The sequence below is a fragment of the Hippocampus zosterae genome, chromosome 6 (assembly GCF_025434085.1).
Source record: "Hippocampus zosterae strain Florida chromosome 6, ASM2543408v3, whole genome shotgun sequence".
In the NCBI taxonomy this organism is placed as follows: Eukaryota; Metazoa; Chordata; class Actinopteri; order Syngnathiformes; family Syngnathidae; genus Hippocampus; species Hippocampus zosterae.
In genome coordinates this window covers 9363435-9385281 of record NC_067456.1, presented here as the reverse complement: position 1 = coordinate 9385281, position 21847 = coordinate 9363435, and the positions used below count along the sequence as shown (strand labels likewise).

The 21847-nt window shown below is 42.6% G+C and overlaps 1 long non-coding RNA gene across 2 annotated transcripts; it reads right to left on the bottom strand.

Moving 5' to 3' along the window:
- Window positions 1-4442: 4442 nt before the first annotated feature.
- Window positions 4443-21099, bottom strand: LOC127601749 (uncharacterized). 2 transcript variants are annotated; one of them, XR_007962626.1, is made up of 3 exons: window positions 20581-21099; window positions 4752-4920; window positions 4443-4549 (listed from the first exon to the last, which is right to left on the bottom strand). It is a non-coding gene; the product is annotated as an uncharacterized LOC127601749 (long non-coding RNA). The 2 variants fall into 2 exon arrangements; XR_007962625.1 differs by lacking the exon at window positions 20581-21099 and adding an exon at window positions 19363-19441.
- Window positions 21100-21847: the final 748 nt, after the last annotated feature.

The following is a 21847-nucleotide window of genomic DNA, read 5'->3' as shown; positions in this document are numbered from 1 at the left end:
TCAATGTTGCATAATTATTCCATCTGCCAAGGGGGTTAAGGGTTTTTATCATGTTTGTTGTTTGAATGATCGCACCAAACTACTGGATCAATATCACCCTCAAGTGTCATTGCTGTTCCTGTCACAGTCATTGATCCATCCATCCATCCATCCATCCATCCATCATCTACCGCTTATCCGGGGCCGGGTCGCGGGGGCAACAGCTTTAGCAGGGAAGCCCAGACTTCCCTCTCCCTAGCTACTTCTTCCAGCTCTCCCCGGGGGATCCCGAGTCGTTCCCAGGCAAGCTGGGTGACATAGTCTCTCCAGCGTGTCCTGGGTCTTCCTCGGGGTCTCCGCCCGGTGGGACATGACCGGAACACCTCACCGGGGAGGCGCTCAGGAGGCATCCGAATCAGATGCCCAAGCCACCTCATCTGGCTCCTCTCGATGTGGAGGAGAAGCGGCTCGACTCTGAGCCCCTCCCGGATGACTGAGCTTCTCACCTTATCTCTAAGGGAGAGCCCGGACACCCTGCGGAGAAAACTCATTTCAGCCGCTTGTATCCGGGATCTCGTTCTTTCGGTCACGACCCATAGCTCGTGACCATAGGTGAGGGTTGGGACGTAGATCGACCGGTAAATTGAGAGCTTCGCCTTTTGGCTCAGCTCCTTCTTCACCACGACAGACCGATACAACGTCCGCATCACAGCAGACGCTGCACCGATCCGCCTGTCGATCTCCCGCTCCCTCCTACCCCCACTCGTGAACAAGACCCCAAGATACTTGAACTCCTCCACTTGGGGTAAGATCTCCTCCCCGACCCGGAGGGGGCACTCCACCCTTTTCCGACTGAGGACCATGGTTTCAGATTTGGAGGTGCTGATTTTCATCCCAACCACTTCACACTCGGCTGCAAAACGCTCCAGTGAGAGTTGGAGAGCCCCGTTTGAAGGAGCCAACAGCACCACATCATCTGCAAAAAGCAGGGATGCAATACTGAGGCCCCCAAAACGGACCCCCTCAACGCTTCGGCTGCGCCTAGAAATTCTGTCCATAAAGGTTATGAACAGAATCGGCGACAAAGGGCAGCCTTGGCGGAGTCCTACCCTCACTGGAAACGATTCAGACTTACTGCCGGCAATGCGAACCAAACTCTGACATCGGTGGTATAGTGACCGAACAGCCCGTATCAGGGGGTTCGGTACTCCATACCCACGAAGCACCCCCCACAGAACTCCCCGAGGGACACGGTCAAACGCCTTCTCCAAGTCCACAAAACACATGTAGACTGGTTGGGCGAATTCCCACATACCCTCAAGGACCCTGCTAAGGGTGTAGAGCTGGTCCACTGTTCCACGGCCGGGACGAAAACCACACTGCTCCTCCTCAATCTGAGGCTCGACTTCCTGACGGACCCTCCTCTCCAGCACCCCTGAATAGACCTTACCAGGGAGGCTGAGGAGTGTGATCCCTCTGTAGTTGGAACACACCCTCCGGTCCCCCTTTTTAAAAAGAGGGACTACCACCCCGGTCTGCCAATCCAGAGGCACTCTCCCTGTTGTCCACGCGATGTTGCAGAGGCGTGTCAACCAGGACAGCCCCACAACATCCAGAGCCTTGAGGAACTCCGGGCGGATCTCATCCACCCCTGGGGCCTTGCCACCGAGGAGCTTTTTAACCACATCGGTGACTTCAACCACAGAGATAGATATCTCTGTGGTTGAAGTCACAGTCATTGAGTCAACATGAAAATGTTGGCACAATTACAAAACTCTGAGGTCTTAGTGCAAGTGAACAAACATTTACGCACGTACCGCTGCAATTATCAGTTAGGTCAAATGTGTTTCTGTGATTTTCTGTTATCTGGTCTAACAAGTCATTTTGATCATGTATGTTCTAGTTTCATCATTATATTAGACATTTTGGATGCATGAAAGTGCTGTACACTGTGTCATTATGTTGTAACGTCCCTAAAAAAACAAAAAAAAACAAAATTAAAAGCTTATTTCTGTAGCATAGCAGCATTTTGTCTTTCTTCAGTGGAGGCTGAAATTGTGGAGAGTTACAGATACAAATATTTAACATGTCCACTCATCATACTGTTGATTGAGATTAAAAAGACTTTCAGGAAAGTCCAACTATATTTGTTAAACAGTACACAGTCCATTTGACAAGGCATGCATTTCAGGTTCATGAAAGACTCTGACTTTTCCATCAGTGTGAATGTGAATGGAGGTTTTACACATACCCTCCGATTTGCGACCAGTCCAATCCAAAGTAATCTGCTTTTGGATCCAACTCACCCGCAACAAGTGCTTTATAAAAATGGATGCATGGCAATTTTCATGTACCGGAAGTGGTTTCTCCACAAAACACAAATATTTTTCCATTTGACACCATTGTGCAAGTCTGCAAAGTGAGCAATAATTACAACATGGATTCATTTCTAAAACTATCTCAAATGTGTAATTGTATCCTACAGACACAAGAGGCATTTTCACCTCCACGTGTGTTGAATTAGTCAAAGAGTGATCCTGTTTCTTTAAACAAAACATTGCGGAGGCAGTTAAATATACTTCTGGGCACCATGACCTTACATTATATTTACTCTGGCCACTCACTGTTAATTACATGCCCGCTTTTCCTCAGAGTGTGGAATTCATGTCATTCCAGGGTTATTTTATTTTATTTTTTTATGACGCAGGTATGACATTCCGATATCCGCTTTCTGTCACACTGCCAACATTACACTCAGTCGCTTATGTGTGTGTTCAACATTGACTCAAGCAATGTAAACGTTCAGTCTGAATGTTGATATTTATGGACGAGATGCGCTGAGTTACACTTGAGTCCAAATAGATTAAAATGGTACCATGCTGGAGATTCAAGTCCTTCGATGATTTAAATGTCGCTCAGAAGCAATGACACGTAACTGGGTCCATTTCTTATAAAGTCCTCTGGAAGGAATAGGGTTGCTTTATGAAAATAAGGATGCGAGCATCACATTTAAAAAAAATATATTATAAAATACAACATATTGTACCATATGTTATTTGGCCTTTTGGGCGCTTTTTTACAACATACTGTACGAAATATACAGTACTGTATTTTTAGGTTTAGGCTGTTGTTTACCAAACCCTGCTTACATAATAAATCAGAAGAGTGCAAATGGCTGAGGAGTCTATCAAGCTAGGTATCGATCTAGCTAGCTAGCGAGCCTATTTTATCCGTCTGTCGATTCGTCAGTCTCGCCGTGTATGTTGGTTACTCATAATCAGAGTTACTGAACAGTCACTGACATCTGATTGGTGAGAAATGGTGGGACGTGTTAGAGCGTGACTTGAGTTTGTGTCATTCTCTCTGTTTGGGTTAGCGTGTGTGCATGAGTGCAATGGCACGGGCACTTTGACTTTGAGCGACTTGCCTCTTCCCCTAACCCATTTCAGAGTCCTGTCCTACATTGTAGGTCAATAAGGACGTGAATATAGTGGAAGTGTATTGTCCAGATATGTGTACAGCACAGGTTAATTGCAATTATTTATCATAAGGTAGAGTTCTTTTATTTTAGTAGCTCAAGTCAAACAGTGAAACATTTACACTGAATGAAATTTCTTAATTCTAAAGATCATTTTATTTCTGATGTGATATTCTAATTTATTGAGATGGTGAACTTTGGGTTTTCATTCTCGAAAAGATATTATTGTAAAAAAATGCTACAAAGACTGAAACTCATTTTCAAACCAACGGAGAAAGTATGAAGGCCCTAAAAGCCCCCCAAAAAACAAACCAAACAAAACAAACAAATAAAATAAAATAAAAGCACAATTACATTATTGTTAGACATAGTGCGTGTCATGAATAATATTGTTTCAGCTGAAAAGCTCCTTGACAAAAAAGTGTTTTTGGAGCGTTTCCAAAATGATGTGATGCCCAGATGAAGCGGATGATGCGAATGTGCTTTGCAGATGGCTGCACACGTTAACAAGTGATGGGAACCTCTTTCTTCGGCCAAACCTTTTGGTCACGCGACAAAATTCTGGGTGATGTGATGAGAACATTCCCTTCCGCTGCACATACTTCCTTCATTATATAAGCACCAAAATAATGCCACGTGTGTTGGGGCGGCCAACGCAACCTGTTACTGCTGAACTCGGCACAATTAAATGAATGAAGGATGCAAAACTGTACTGTACTGGCACCAATCAAATCTGTCCTTGTCGCTTTCATAGACCACTCATTGAATATATATAATATATTGAGTATCCTAGATAATATTAGTTTTGTTGCCTCATAGTGAGGCATGTGGTACTAAATATGGTATAATAATTTTAAATATCAAGAAATTATCCATCGAGTAAATTGGATTGGATTGAATAAAACTTTATTGTCAAATGTACTGTATGTGTAACACCTAACATACAGCAGAGATGAAATTTCTTCCCTCTCAACATAAAACAAGAGGAGCAAACATAAACATACATGTTTACAAAATGGACGGCCCGGTGGTCAACTGGCACGTATGTCTCACGGGGCAGAGGTGTAGGGTTCGATTCCTGCTCCAGCCTTCCTGTGTAGAGTTTGCATGTTCGCACCGTGCCTGCATGGGTTTTCTCCGGGTACTCCGGTTGCCTCCCACATTCCAATCAAGGGTGTCCAAAGTCGGTCCTCAAGGGGACGCTGTCCTGCCCGTTTTCCAACTCTCCCCGGAGCAACACACCTGATGAGGACCGTTCTCATGCTGCTTCAGAGCTGGCTGATGAGCTGATTACCTGAATCAGGTGTGTTGCAGGCGGGAGAGCTGGAAAACAGGCAGGACCGTGGCCCTCCAGCCCCGGAGCTGGACATGCCTGCTCTAAATTGTTCCAAGGTTTGATTGTGATTGGTGACAAGGCACAGGTGGCACCTGCTGAAGAGGCACGCCCTCCACTCCAGCTTGTGCTGAAAAAAAAAAAAAAACACAGAGAAAGCAAAACCACGACGCCGTAGGTCAAGGTAGAACTGTCCATGGAGTTTTGGCATAACTTAAATGTTTCAAAGGAATTCCCATTGAAAGGCTTCGTTGTTCTTGAAGGTTGCGGTTGTCCTTTTCAAGTTTCTTGTGTCCACTATAACTATGACCTTTACTTGACATTGTTGCCAACTTGCCGGCGAGCTCTTTTGACTCCCCGTGTAGGCGGTAACACTACATGTAGCATAAAAGACGTGGTGGTTATTTTGACAGAAGAATAGATTGGATCAAAATATAGCACATATACTGTACATATTCATTTTTATCAGCTCCATTTCACATATGGATTTAATGACCTCCATTAGCTTATTACCAATTGATAACAATGTATGTGAACCGAGGGAGACATCAGAAGGGAGTATTATTAAGCTCTAGCAGGCATACCGGCAGTCTAGACAAGAGTTTGTAACTTGCAACGGTTACGTTTCAACATAATTGTGGTTGTGGTGGAGGGGAGGGTTGTTGGAGGGGTGGGGCTGGACGTAACTGTAAGGAAATAGTCTTACTTTTACCAAAATAAAGTAAGAATGGAAGACAATTTCATGTTGAAGTATTGTGCAATAAAATTGTAGTATTACGAGAAAACGTACATTCATGTGAATAAAATTCATGCGTGGCGAAAGGAAATGTTTTGTATCACTAGGGGAAAAAATATAATTTCACGATCAAATGTACTGAAATCACTTCTTTTGTTGAGTTTGATCCATCCTCAATCAGCTTCTCATCTTTGAATGTTACCTTAAATCCACTCCAGCATTTTACCATTTACTCATTTGAATTATTTGAATTCTAACTTCGTTCTCGTAACATCGCAGCTCTATATCATTTCATTTCACTAAAAAGTCAAAAAGACAAACCACTCGAGTTGTGCCAATGGTCTACTGTAGTATGCGTGTGTGTGTGTGTGTGTGTGTGTGTGTGTGTGTGTGTGTGTGTGTGTGTGTGTGTGTGTGTGTGTGTGTGTGTGTTGGCATCACATACAGAGGTGGCAGCTGCAGGCTCATGTGTTCCCCAGCTGTCCTTTTGCAGCCTTGCAGCTCATAGTTTACATAACGCACGCCCCCATGCGCGCTGCCCCCCCAACCCTCCTCACCCGCAACTCGGTTTCTTTATGGCCTCATCTTCACACTGGGCTGCATTTGATGTGGAGTCCATTGGAAAATGCAGTCCATACAGTCGGGCTGTGGATGAATCAGTGGTGGCTCGAATAGAGAAGCAAATTGGCCGTTAAAATTTGAACGTCGAATCATCATTTTCGGATTGGAGTCGGAATGGGGTCATAGTGTAATTGTCACTTGCACTGTCGCAGTATTTGAGTTATATTGTAGCATTGCAGAATGAATCAGACCAAGCGGCAAGCTAGCAACAAGCTCTTTTAATGAGAAGAGAAAGGATTACTGGTGGGCAAAACAACTATGCTAACTGGTGCGTGGCTAAACCGTGTCATTTCTCCCTTGATGAAGTCACATCATCATCGCCACCACCCTCCCCCAAAGGCCATAAGAAACCACAGAACTTGTGAGGATTACTACTGTATGTAATATGAGGAGTGCTGAGAAAACGAGCTGTGTAAAAAAAAAAGAGCATTAAATTTAGTCGGTCGATAAAGCCCATCCAAGCAGTGCATGTTCAACGTCTTTGTTGACTCACTGTTGGCCTTTCATGCAATGCTCGCAAAGGAGTTTGCAAATTTTGATGCCGGGCAGCAGATATAAACACCATGGTTAGCTTAGCACTAGCTAGCAGCTGCCACGACGTAAGACGACAGATTTAAAATTAGTCCAAAAGAAGACCCTGGGTTCTGATATTGGCCAGTGTACGGGAAGGAATCCTGGAGTTTAAAATAAGTTAGTTTAAACTAAAAAGGAAAAAATTCCATCGAAGGTGATGCGACTGCATTTTGATATGTTTTCCAAAAAGTGAATAGGAGGCTTGATAAAGCATTTTGAACAATTTATGGCATGGATAAAGAATTGCACTCCATTATACATTTACCACTACGATCAAATTGTATTTTTCCTTTGTTGGAGTATGAAATGTTCAGGACTTGCGGGTGAGGATTTTGAGTGCAAGTCTGAGCTCTAGCATCCAGAATATGCCATTATGTTAGGTACACCTGCACACAGTAATCAGATTATCTCTTTCGAGAGTGGCGATCGTCAACATGCTAATGAGAGAACAGAAACGTTTATAACAAAATGTTCTCTTTTTGGTTGAGTGTTGGTTGAGGAATTGAGTCTCTCCGAGTTGTGTCGCAACATTCACGTGATCCCCTGGGAAGAAGTGGAAAGGGTCATAAGCTTCAAATTCCTCCGACTTCACATCTCAGAGAATCTGAGCTGGGCTGTGAACAGCACCCAGACCAATACTAAAAAAAATCTCCAGGCTCTCCTCAGGAAGACTAAGAGTCATGAAAGGCCACAGAGTGAAGAATAGCTTCTTCCCCATGGCTGCGACGTGGAATTCTCCATCGTAGTACAGTGGAGCCTTGAGATATTTAATTTACTCCGTGACGACACTCGCAAAGAAATTCTGTAAAGCATTTTTTTCAAAGGAAAACCACAGTTTATAACATCATATAAACATAATTAAATAAAATGTAAAGAATTAAACTGTGCAATATAATTCAGTGAGACTGAAGTGAAGTGAGTGTTTTTTATTGCGGCACGGGCCACCCCAAAATTTGGGCAAATCCTAAACTATTTGCCTGATCAGCTTCAAGAAAAAGCTATGATGTAGCAGTTTAAAAAAAAAGCCATGTGTAAAAACAATATTCCTAAGTACATGTTAACTGACGTATATCGAACGAAAGCACCCTCAGGAAGTAACTCATCATGAGCACTTTCCCACCGAGGCAAGACAAAGTGGCTTTTGTTTGGCTCGGTGCCACACATTCATTGACTAATATTCAAAGAGAGCGCAGGGTCACGGCACAGAGATTAGGGTCACCCCGAAAGGCATGTTGGGGGAAACTGAGGAGTGTGTGTGTGTGTGGGGGGGGGGGGGGGGGGGTGTCTCAGGGTTAAGGTTGGCGAGAGTGTTGGGAGGTTGTACATGGCGGAGCGATTCATGTGTACATGACAGCAGTTAGTCTTGTTTGAATCTTGATGTGATGCTACTTTGTGATGCTTTCCGGGTCATTACTTTTGAGGAAAATCGTGATTGACACAAAGCCTTTTTGTGTGTGTGTGTGTGTGTGTGTGTGTGTGTGGTGAGAATGAAACCGGCATGCATTTTCAATGACATCAATTTGTTTTGGATACATTTGTAACTAATCTTGAAATGTTCCCTTTTTCATAGGCAAGATGAATTAAGATGGATTCAGCTGATGCATGTTGCGCATCATAATCTTCCACTCAGTTTTATCAAGTTTTATCATTCTCAGCATCTACCGGACTTGCTCTGGCTTTGCACGAATGCCTACTATAGGAGTTCAATATTTTAATCAGAAGAGGCCTTCAGATCTTTTGAAAAATTCGCCATGGATACCGACAACTGAACCGCAAGTTAGAGCAGCGTGATGGCCAAAAAGCTTCTCAAAATGGCAGTTGGGGACAGAAAAACCTTTGCCCAGCATCAATTTTCCAATGCCACGCAATGGCAATGAACCAAATGAGTTCAAAACAAAAAGTTTTGGAAAGTTTTTTGGGGGATGGGGAAAAGGCCCAGCCAGGAGACAGAAGAGGAGCCTACAACTTTCAAGAAAAAGACGGCTACATGTGACAGTATCAGGAATCGTACCTAAGGTTGGGAGATTCCCACGCACCAAGGCCGTATTTTTCATGCACTTTTTATCTGCGGGATATCTTATATCTTCAAGTCACGTTTCAATCTTACCATAGCGACCAGAGAGTGTTGCGGCCAGATAGGCCCTTCCTCGTGTCATGATACGCGTTTGTTATGTTTAGAAAATATTGCAGTTTTTATGCAGGTCATATCATATAAGTTTGTTGTATCTATCCGTCACACCTGAAAGACCGGTCACTGAAAATATTGTCTGACATTAAACCGGTCTGTGGGGCAAAAAAAGGTTGGGGACCGCTGCTTTAACCTTTTCAGTGACAGCGGTTACTACAGTGGACAGCTTATGATATTATCAGGTAACAGGTTATCAAAATCGGTGTAGGGTTAAAGAAAAAAAAAACTCTGAATCTCACGTTGGTGGAGACTGAATGTGTTTGGAGGTGTAGAAAACCCAAACCAAACCAGCAGTGTTATTCCTGTTCCATGAGTCATTATTCCTCAAAGTTCCACAAAGATTCCTTGAGAACTCCACTGACAAAACTGTAACGCTATGGTCGCTACAAAGGACAACACAGACGTGTTTCACATTTTCCTTCGATGCGCCTTAAATGTGACACGCATAATCCCGGCGGAATATACACACACGTTCTCATCAACAGAGCAGTTGTCGCACATTGACAAAATCAGTAGCGGCGATGCGACGGCGTGGGGAAGTGACTGGAGGAGGTGGAATGTGCAGAATGTCTGAACACGCTGTCATGCCTGTCGCTAATTTGAATGACACGCACGAGTAACCCACACGCACACACACAGAGAAGGAAATCTCCCCCGTCACTGAACCATAGTAACCCCTGGTTAAGGTGAGGCCATATCTCTCAGCCAATCACAATGGACCAAAAATCAGGCAGTACGCTGTGAGCCAATCGTGTTCCTTGTGATTCACCCCCTGCTTTCCTCCTCCGCTCTCGTTCAGTTTTGGCGGCTCCTTTTCATTCTTTATGAAATACGCTTTCGCAAGCCCCGCAGGCGGAAGTTGGGTTACCGTCGGCGGTGCGTGGTGCTCACTCGTCTTTTGTTCTCGTATCTCATCTAAGCTTCTCTGCCATGCCATGATGTGGCCTTCATTCATTGGCGCGGTGCAAAAATCCCCACGTCGACACTGCGTCACCACCGACTGCCATTTGTGTTCGCCTCACAAGTTGGAAAAAAAAAAAAGTTGTCCCATGCCAAAATGTATACTTAGATGCCGTATGAGCGAGCGCAGTGTAATTTGAGGTGGGGAATGCTGACATCTGTGGATGACGGTTGCATAATCCGCATCAAGCTAAGACAGGACCGTGTCTGTTATGTCCTCGACTCGCATTCCCACAAAAAGCCGTAACGGGGCGTTCAAGACTCAGGTGGTCCGTTCCCATACGTGAGCGAGATGGAAAGGTTGAGAGATCAGCTCCTCAAAACATTCCTTGTTTGATTTGGAGACCGTCTTTTGCGGGAATGTAATAGAAAACGCTTTATGGAGTGTACTGTATGTCGGTCATCCCAAACAAAGTTGGTGATGGGAAAGGAGTTTTGGTGCGTTTGTTTGACTTGACAGCGGGCAGCGCAGTGAGCTAGTGATTAAGCACTTCTGCCTCACTGTCGCAAGGTTCTGGGTTTGAATGCATATTCTCTCTTGGGTACTTTTGGCTTCCACACTCATTCCAATACATGAATGTTAGGTTCATTCAAGACTCAAGACTTTACAATAAAGACTTTTTTGGGGGTGGAACATTTACGTACGACGCCCACATTGCGGTGACATGGGCTCTATTCTGAAATTTAAACGTTTTGGTGGGCCGTTGTGTCCTGTACAAACAATTTACGGGTAATTTAACTGAGGGTCAAGGAGACCCTGTGTGAGGTAGTATTTTTGAGAGGGGACAAGAACCCTTATGGCTGGGTCAGCAGCACTGAACATACATGATTGGAAGTACTCACATTGTTAAAAATCACAACTTGTATTTTTTGGGGGGATGGGGGGAGGGGGCGAAAACAAGCGTATCTAAATTATTCACATTTATGTCACATAATAATGAGCACACAGAAACAAGCCAGTTGCTGATTCGTTTTTACTAATATCTTCAAGTTGGGAATACATTACGAGCAATAATTTATTCCTTTGTTGTGGAATGCGTTTAAGACAATTTTTTTTTGCAAAAATAAAATATTTTGTTTAATTGCCTCACTTAAAATTTGTTGCCTTGAAATTTTGAGTCCCTTCAACTTTTTTTTTTTTTTTACGGTGTAGTTGGACTAGGAGACAAATAGATTTCCAAGTGCCACTGCAGTCCCGTTCTGATTTCATTCCTCAACCCAGTTGCCAAATGCTTTGCAAGTTTGCAAGTTGGCTGAACGGTATACTGTATCATCTCCTGACGAACAGTTCCAATTGTTGTAGGACACAGTCAAGCACCTGCTGAGTCAAGCATTGAAGCAAACACTGTGTATATTATTACTGTTTGTTCATTTCCTGTATCTCCACGAGATAAGCGGGAAGAGCATTCCAGATACGGCAGACAAACATCTGTTCCGCTTCCCCATCTGCCGCTTTTTCTTTCACCTTTCTCACATTTGGGCGTTGTTCTTTTGCAACACTATAACTTGTGTCATTTCTTTTCCAGAAAACGATTTCTTGACTGTTTCAATCAAAACCAAAGAACGTTTTGTATTGAGTCACTCAGCACGTTACCTACGTAAGATCAGGAGACTATTAGTAAGATTTTCATTGGTGGTTAATGTAATGACTCATGCTCAATTTCTTTTTTTGTTGTTGTGGGAGGGGGGGTTGTGTTTCACAAAGCCTTGGCACCTGCTTGTTGCTGCACGCTACAACATCAGTTGACTGCTGAGCATGTTTTCACAGATGTTAGGCGGGCATTGTGTCACTCATGGGGATGTCTTTGCCAACTATGAACAGTATGTAAGAAAACGAATGAAAACACAAGCTAGGATTTACAGGTATATGTAACTGAAATTAGAACATGGAAAAGGTCTTAAAACTAAGTAGCCCGACTGCAAATGAGGCGATTTGTGGGTGGTGGTGTCTATTAGCGTGACCTGAATTGTGCAATTATTTATTTTCTACGGCACTTCTCGTCATTAGGGTTGCGCTGTGCTAAAGCAGATTCCACCCGACTTCGGAAAGGAGGCGGAGTACATCTTGAACTCTGCCACCAGGGTCACCAACATTTTTGAAACTAAAGAGCTCCTTCTTGGCTCCTGATTAATGTGGAGGGCTAGCGGTGTAAATGCCTTAATACGTTCCAACCCCCAAAATTCAGACATAAATCTTCTCTAAAGCAAAAAAAATGCATCAAAATATGTAACAAACACATGTTACAATTACATTATTGCACAATAATTAATAACTGTGCATAATGTAAAAAACAAAGAATAAAGAATAAAAATGATGGTCATTGAACTTTTAACTGCGTCCTCATCGTTTTTAGCCGTCTTTAGCTCATGTTCGCTCTTAGAAGTAGTTTTTGCCTGGCGTTGTGTAAAGAACTGATCCAAGGACGTTAGCTTTTGTCAGCTTTTAACAATCCTTCGAAAATGTCCAAGGCAAACCTCAGCATAGTGAGCGATCGCCCGACTGGTGACTTATTTACATGGCTGACATACGGTGAATGATATGACTTCATATGGCTTATTTACATGCTGTGGTTTCTAAGAACATATGTAAATGCAACTCTGAGTCATGCAGCGTCTTGAAGTCATACTTATTTAAGCTACGATGCATGAAAGTTATCCTTATGCAGCATCGCTGTTGTCCTGCGACATTTAATTCATGCGACACACGCAATGTGAGAGATGTCAGTCACGCAACGTATGCATGTCACGGAATGTATGTAATTCATGTGGCGTATGTAAGTCATGTCACTAGTCATTTATGCCATGCCTGAAAAAAATAGCATTTGGGTCACTTCAATGCCACGTGTAAAAATAAAATGGGATTTTTAGGGCACTCCTAGAATCACTTTCCTCTCCTACATACAGTATTTGATGATGGTAATGTTATTTCCATTACTTCCTGTCGGAAAAATTGTTGCCAAATATGAACAAATTGGCAAGCCCTCCATTGTTGCCTGTAAAAGTCATCAGCAGTCATTCATCGACCTCGCCGGACTTCACCACCGCTGTCTCGATCACGCACAACCGTAGAACATGCGTTGGCATTAAAAGATTAGCAGTAAATCCGTGACTGTAGCCCTGATGAGGGATGAAGTTTGCTTTGAGGTGGGATCTGTCCTCCGCTGACACGCCACTGTGTTTTTGATCTTGACATCTTATGAATGCGCCCATGTGATTTTGCAGGTCAAATCCCTTCTACTGTATAGATCTGATGGGAAAGGCCGCTCAGCCCGGCGCTCACCTGACCTGAACCCACACCGTTAAATTTACAGCCACTAGAGCACAAATGAGCTTTTTACAGGTACTTGGTTGATAAAAATGAAGAGTCTAAAAGTTCTATTTTTCGTAGACAGGCGCAGGTGTGCGTACCGCAAAAAAACGGCATATTTGGAGAAAGCAGATGATTTTATATTGCAGAAGAGGCCCATTTCTAAATCCAGGCTATCGAATATTGTTCTGATTAGCAGTTAAAATCAGCAAATTCCCAAGAGTATTTCAATTCATTAAGCTGCAAAAACAAAAGCATTCCTGTCTGCAAAGTTTCCTCTTTCCAACTGCGGCTTTAAGCTCATTTCAAGCCGTGGTCAGCGATATAAAAGAAAAAAAAAATTCAACATGCCTCCTTCTCAAATTGGACTGAGAATTACTGTACATGAATGAGACCGTTTTTTTTCCTTCCCAGCTTTGCTTGCATTCCTCATATTTGTTCCCATGAGAAAGTCCCAGCCTTCTCTTCAGAGACCCCAAAACGCAGAAAAAGAACAAAACGATAAAGCTGCAGCCAACACCTTATTGTGTGTGTGTCGATGTGTGTGCGTGCGCGTGCGCCTCTTTGAATAAAGCATTGTTTCATTGTCCGCAGTGGTGGTCGAATTTCTTGTTTTAGAGGGATTTTTTTTCAACAATATGTAAGGTTTCCATCCCCATTCAAAAAATTGTGAAAATGTCATATTTACATATTTTGATGGAACATTTTCTATAATTTATTTTAAAGAGGGGAAGTAAAAGTATACAACTGCCTATCACTACTTCCACATAATGTTTAAAATGCTAGTAGGCTTTTCATGACCTTTCTTCCCCTATTTTTACTTTCACTCAAATTTGTTTTAATTGAGTCATACAGTTTTTGAAATGATTTATCGTGGTCTCATTTTTTTTCCTCACAATCACCTGGCAGTTGTGCATGGGTGTGTCGACTTTTTAGAACCACTTCAGACAGGCCAACTATTCACACTCGGATTCAAACATAGGGACAATTTGGAGGTTTTAACTTGAGGCAGTGGGAGAAAGCAGGAATAGGTCACTTTCCAAAGCATGCAGACGCACAGGGTATTCACTTTGTTCAATCTTTGGCAGCATGTCAGGTTCATGGCATGGTCAGGTTTTTGTCACACAGTGACAAAATACCTCATCTTTCGTAATACGCATCTTAAGAAAGTCAGACGGGTGACCCAGCAGTTAAACCTTTGTCCTATTGTCTATTGTTTAAATTAGAATTATTGTAGAATTGAGGTGAGGGTTCGGCAAGTTTATTGGGATCATTAGACTCGAAGACTGTTTATAGCAGGCAACCTTTTTTTCACCAAAGACCTACTTTTCGACTATCCAGCCTCCCACGAACGACCCTTTACGGCACACGCGCGCATGTCTATGGTCCCCAAGATGAACAAAACAGAAAAATTAAGTAGACACAAACCTCTACCTTTGTAGAGACCTGACACGGAGCCACGGGATGAAATTTTGCAGCGTGTTAGAGATCGTAGCTTACGTGTACTGTTTTAAAATGCTTCTCCCGGCACTCTATATTCCCATTCTTTGCCAGTGCCCTCGGTTAATTTTACATGAAACAAATTCTGAATTAAAATAAAAATAGCAATAAAATATAGAAAAAAATAATAAATTATAGTAACAGATTAACAGCTTCGTAACAGCTTTGATTGCCAGCTGCGATTCTAGACAGCTGACCGCTAGCAACTTCCGGTGATGCAGGTCACGGCATATTTTATTTATTTTACTTTTTGTGAAAGTGAGACTGATAGGATGCTAACATAAAAATATATCATATTAATAGCACGCACAGACACACAAATGTTTTGGGTTGGGGTTTTTTTCCCCCCTCTACACCCTCATGATCATTTTGCCCCCCCCCCCCCCCCCCCCCGGTTTATAGTGTAGCATCACATTGATAGCTAGCAGGCTACTTCCTGATTTCATGATAATCAATGATTTGTGCCCAACTCTTTCCTGTTTTGCTGTAACTTTTTCTGTCTCACTGTCCGTTTGTTAGTACGGACGCCGTATTAGAATTATCCATCCATTCTCTGAACCGCTTCATCCTGTACACGCTGAACTGGTTGCCACCTAGTCGCAGCTTCCTTCAATTATTTTATTTTAAATTTATTTTAAACAATAAAAATATTGCAGTTGGTCGTTCGCCTTCAAGTGTATGTTTTTGTTTTCTGCCAACTAAACGTGTTCCATAATATGCTAAAATGTCAAACGGATGCTGTGTAAGAATTATATGAATGGATTTTTTTTAATTGATTTAACTTTGCAGCATCTAACAAAAAACAGATTTCATCGGCAGAAGTGATTCAGAATGGGAAATTCAAATGGAGCCGAAGCAGAAAATATCCCAAGATCCATCCCACAAAAGAAAAGATGTGATTTTGTTCAAAGGCTTGTTTTTCCCTTTGTGCCAAAATGACATTTCTCCCCAAACAAATGATCCAAATAGTCCAAAGGGCCGTTCACACGGCACACATTTGCTCCGGTGCTGCACCGAGATAGTTTGTTGCGGGATATTTTGCACCGCAGCAAATTGTGTGGAGCGTTCACACGTACAAAGCCGCTGAGCGGGGCAGCCCCGGTACAGTCTCGGGGCTGCCCCACTTGCGTTCACATGCCAGTTTCTGCAGCAGAGCAAAACGACAGAAAACAAACGAGCTGTCGTGTTGGTTCTTTTTAAAACGTACTGTATATACACAACTCAAGCGACGACTGGACCGGCACGTCCTTCTCCTTCTCGGTTTCCGTGCCTTCTGCTCGAGAGTGACCGCCCAAGAAAACGTAAATGAACGATGACTTCAATGACACTCAGAAAAGCAAACACTATTGCGCCAAACAGAAAATCAAGAGAGGAAATCACAAAATAAATTCTATGGGGGCGGGGGGTTGTGAACAAACAACAAAGGAACAAACAACTCCGAGACAGTCCAGTCTCCTACAAAAGGAAAGATGTTACTAGCCAAGTCTTGTGTCGTTTTGAATCAACACATTACGGAAGTCCGACAGAGCACGAAAGCAACGCATTCTCGCCATACGTACTCTTCACAAGCATTTGCTCTGGAGCTAATTTTTAACCCAGTTGCGTTCACACATGCACATTTACACCGGTGCTGCCTCGCAAACGAGCATTTGCCCCGGAGCAAATATTTGAAAATTTGGTCCGGTATAAGTTCTTTTCCGGGGATACTCCGGAGCTAATTTGCACGTGTGAACGCTCTACTGGGGCAGCCCCGGTGCAGCACCGGACCAAATCTTGCCGTGTGAACAGCCCTCAAGAGAACCAAGTAGGCTTCTTGGCACCACTGAGCCATCCGGATGAGTTTGAATCCAAGCATTCACCAAACTTGACCTTTTGCTTTCTTTGTGTGCAGATAAAGCGTCTGAGTTTACACGCTGGGAGAGTCACCTTTAATTCTATTTTCATCACTCAGATTGAATTAATAGATTTTTACAAACACTACGTTGTGAAGAGACATATTGTATTCAGGATGAGACTGAGGGCAGCGTGAAGAGGGCGCTGCATCAAATTAGGAACTACGAATTACAATACAACATCATCTACACATGATCATGCACTGCAACGGAGTTGCTCAAAAGTGCCATTGCTAGCTCTGCATCTTCAAATGTTACAATGACGCTGGGGTCCGTGACGAGTGCCCAGTCAGTGAATGAGGAAATTCAGGAAAATAATTTTTAAAACTCTTCATTCCTTTCTTTATGCTGCACGGCTAACGCTGCCGTCTAAACCTGACACAAAGGTCGCAGTCAGAAAGGTGCCAGTGATAAGGGAAAAAAACATATCCATACACACACACATGTATGAAAACAGATTTTTAAGTACCGGTACTGCATTCAGCCACAGATTTGTGTTGTAAAAGTAGGCCACGGTGTTAGTGTTTTAATCTTTAAAGATCAAAATCAAAGATTTGTTCAATCAAGGGTAAACCTCTTAAAAGTGTTATGATTTGCAATCTATTGTCTTTTGACATTGTTGTGTTGTTGAGGGCCAGTGTAGAAAAGTTAAATACCATATTTGCGAACGTAACTAGAAAGGAAGGATTTACAGTTCAGAGACAGTGATTATAAAGGAATTACTTTTAAATAACAGTAACTACTAATACATCATATACTGTAATATATTTTGGAAGTAACTTGCCTCACACTGTTTTTCTCCGCATCGGGCCAGATGCGGTTGCCCTGTGCCTTTCTATAGGATTTCTCTTACTATGACTGTGGTCCACGAAGACTTCTCTCTTCGTGGAAGCGGCAGCCATAAAAACAAAAGGAAATCAACATGACGGCACAAACATTGACGTCAGGTTGTGTTTGAATGTCACCCGCTGCCACGTGTGTAACATAAGCCACTTATAAACAAACAAGTCTTAAACGCAAGGCCGCAGCTCCTGGCATGCGCTCCCTGATTGGACGTTCGCCGGCCAGTCGATCATTACTTAATAATAGTCACGCTCTGTGCTGTTCTGTACTCTTGTGGCGTCACGGCATTCTCGGGAGACATTATTATAACAGGTCGCCGGGATCAAGGGCATTATGTTGAATATGACAATGAGATGTCACAAGACCAACTGTTTCCAGTGAAAATATTGACTGAGAGGTACAAAATGGCACCGGTCTTTTCCCCTTGTGTACAGTACAGTGTTGGTGATTGTACAGCTCATAATTTTTGTGGAAATGTCAAAAACACGAAGACTTCAAAAACAGAAGTTATTTTTTGTGAACTGAGTAAAATGATTTTTTTTCTTCAATTCTGGTTCCAGGTTAAAGCTAAAAATCTAACTTTGATATCACTATCAGTTTTGACTGCCAAATTTCCTTCAGAAATCATTAATTGATCAGCATCAAGGACTAGTAGAGCATTACTTGTGCCAAGCAAATTTCCATACTGTAAATAAAAACAATGCATTTGCTTGCTAAAATTTGACTGGTGGTAAACCTGCCATCTTCAGAATTTCACATCAGAGATTGATAAGACGGGGGTGTTTGTTCAAGTAAGCGCTTACTCACTTTCTCACCTTGTGTTTCCTAGAAAATCTGCTGGACCTCTTACTTGGAAAGCCCGACAATCCATGTGACCCGAGTCCTTTCAACTCTGGCCAGGATTGGACCATTCGACATACCAGAACCGCTCAGATGGGCGCTCTGAGGTTATCGTAACAGCTCAGAGTTTCCACTACGACTGTAGTTACATTATTAACTACTTGGGAAGCGATTCCGAGTGGCTCCTTTTTTTGGCATCATGTAGCTCAGGTGGTACCAGCTGGTGTGATATTTGGGCCAACACGTGCCAATATCTGCCAAGCACAAGCAAGACTAAGCAAACGGCGAATGCAGGATGACCATTGAAAGTATTTTTAATATAAATATCTTTGCATTTATGAGGTCATAAACAGAAGCGTGTTCTTTTGCTGTGGGATTTGAGTACAATGTGTGCTTTGGCTCAGTTGGGAAGACCAGCTCAGTGAGTGAACGAAGCGCTCTGTAGTTTAGCCTTGTCAGTCTGTTCGATGACGTACTTGTGCAATCATTGTCATGTCTGCATCCTATCTCTTCCACTTAATCAGAAAATATTGTGCAGGTGTACCTTACGTTATGTCCTGTAAGTGACTTTCTGAAAACATGAGTCATGATTTTATTTCAAGTACGCAAACTCCAGAATTTGGGAACATCTGCTTTTCCTTTTGGGAGGATTTGTGGTAACAGTATGGATCCACCACCTCTTACCAGTTGAGTCAGAACATTTGAGCTGTAACATGATATTTTGAATACTTTGTTCCATGGTTTCAGGGTGTGTGTTGGCAAAAACACATAAATGGGAGCATTCAAAGTGTGGTATGAGATTTAAGAGATGAAGGGGAGCCCTCCATCTTCCCTTGCTGATGAGGTGACTGGACCTTTGGATATCAATCTAATAAAGCGGAAATAGGTGAAACTGTAACATACAGTACGAGGCGATATTGCTTTCAATTCACAACCAACTAAATGAGCTAACATTACCTGAACTGCTATAGTAACAAGACATCATTGTACTTACGCAATTAGCAAGCGCTAGCATAAATCTTAACATTTTTTTATGCACGTCGCCGAACAGCATTTTCTCACATAAAGCGTCACATAACTGTTCATCGGTAACAACATAAACGTGTACATACCCACGATGTTATTAAAGGCGTAAGATGTGTGTGGATTGTACTGGATTCAACTCAACCAACATCACCTTTCTCTCTTATTGACGATCTATCTGCTTTACTTACACTGCGGCTATCACTTTGATGACGTCACGTCCGGTCACGAACTCCGCTGTTCTTAGTGTAACTTAAATGCAATATTTGAAGTTAAATTGACTTTAAATTGCGAACAGAGCACTTTCATTGTGCGACTGAACTGAATGAACTTTTTGACAATATTGGAATTTATTAAGATGGTATGTTAATTGGCATGGGGGTGCTGGAGCCTATCCCAGCCGTCTTCGGGCAGTAGGCGGGGGACACCCTGAATCGGTTGCCAGCCAATCGCAGGGCACACAGAGACGAATAACCATCCACGCTCACATTCACACCTAGGGACAATTTAGAGCATTCAATCAGCCTGCCATGCATGTTTTTTTTTTTTGGAATGTGGGAGGAAACTGGAGTACCCGGAGAAAACCCACGCAGGCCCGGGGAGAACATGCAAACTCCACACAGGGAGGCCGGAGCTGGAATTGAACCCGGTAGCTCTGCACTGTGAAGTCGACGTGCTAACCACTGGACTACCGGGCAGCCCTATACTATACTATAAGTGTTAGCTTAAAAAAAAATTGACATTCAATATAATAGTCACAGTCATTTATCATTTATCCTCGTCAAGGAGCTGAGACGTCTATACTGTACAGACGTGCACGTATAGATCCGTCTGTCTGCTGCATGCTGCTCCCAAGTGACCTCAAGTCATTTACATCACAAGCACGGTCACTGAATTAAACTCGTATTTCTAAGCATCACTGTAAAGGGGTTAAGCAACTGGGGAAGGAAAGAGAGAACAATGGGCACAACAACAACTGCATCAGTCCCATGATGACCCCAACGATACTGGTCCACTTCTACTACCGATGAAAACAAACTAACTAAACAATAGCGTATGCTAAACTACCTTGACACAGCGAATGTGTCTTCAGAAAATCCGACCAATAAATGCCACATTGTAGCGGACTGGCCTCCAAGTAGGTCAAACCAGTGGTGGTGTCTAAAACAGCATGACGCATAAGAATGTTCCATTTAAAATGCAGTCGTGTCGAAAGTGTCTGTGGTGTGGCACATGCGAGAGGCATACAGACTATGAAATCACCAAAGCAACGAGGCACAACGTCAAACTTCCATGCCCTCGCTTACACGGTTTGAGGTTGCTCCAGCTCGTCTCTCTGAGCGAAAATGGGTCACATGCTGCAGTGAGTGGCGAGGATAAGGGCAGTCTTAATAATAGGAACCGAAGGCGTTGTATGTACAGGGTGTCCCTGAACTCTGGATCGTGGTGACATACTATAGGGCAACAATGTGGCATTAGAGCACCGAGTTCATGTGAATCTTGCAAACACAGCGCATCGACCTTTGCTTCACAAATGTTGCAAATCATATTAAAGTCACATTCTGGAGGAATAAAATTAAATGTCTTTTCTTGAAAATAAAGGGGGGAGATGGACCCATGCTATTCGCAGGGGGTTAGGAATAGCCAAAATTCACGTAGGATTGATGGCCATTACAAATGCCTTTTGTTTATTTTTGTTTTCTTTTTTTAAGACAGAACCCTAAAAAGGTTTTTGAAAAATAACTTGGAACACTTGGCTCTCAGATCATCTTTTCTCGTTGAAACACACACTCATAATACAGTACTTTATGAAAATATAGAGTCATAACACAGTGAAATGGAATGGGAAGAATTAAACAACAAATCATGATTTACTGCTGCAAACCAATTTATTGTCCTTCTCCTTATGGTGTGCCCACGGTGGCCACCAGGAGGCAGTATAATATAGTAATGCCGTTACAAATGAAGACTGTAGTACTACAGTAGTAGTAGTAGCAGTAGTACTACAGTGACTCACGAAGATGCTATAGTTTTAAATTCGGTCAACTGTATCTCGAGGTACAACTGTATGTTGGGACACGGCGAGTCGCAAAAACAACTGTATTGATGTCCTTTTCAGAGTCTTATTTTTTCTTCCCAATGCCACCAGAAAGATATCAGTGAAAATCAGTGATATCAGTGATATCAGTGGGAAAAAAGAAACTGAACTTTACACGCAACTTTGTCCCAACTGTTCAGTAACAATATGGCAAAGTAGAAGCACTACCACACCCATAAATCAAAGAGAAATAGAATACACATTGAGAGCTCACGTTATTGATTTTGTTTCAACCCCATATTACCCTCGTTCGATTCAAAATGTTACTCTAGAGTCTTTATGAGAGTTTTATGACATAGCTTATTTCTGTTTTCTTTTCAAAAAAATGTATCATAACCCTGACAACCATGATACTAATAATAGAAATTGTCATTATTGTTATCCCAGTACGATTATAACATGTCCTCACAGAAATGAACTGTCCAGAACATCAAAATTATACCCCTCCCCCACCAAAAAAAAGAAGCCATTTTAAC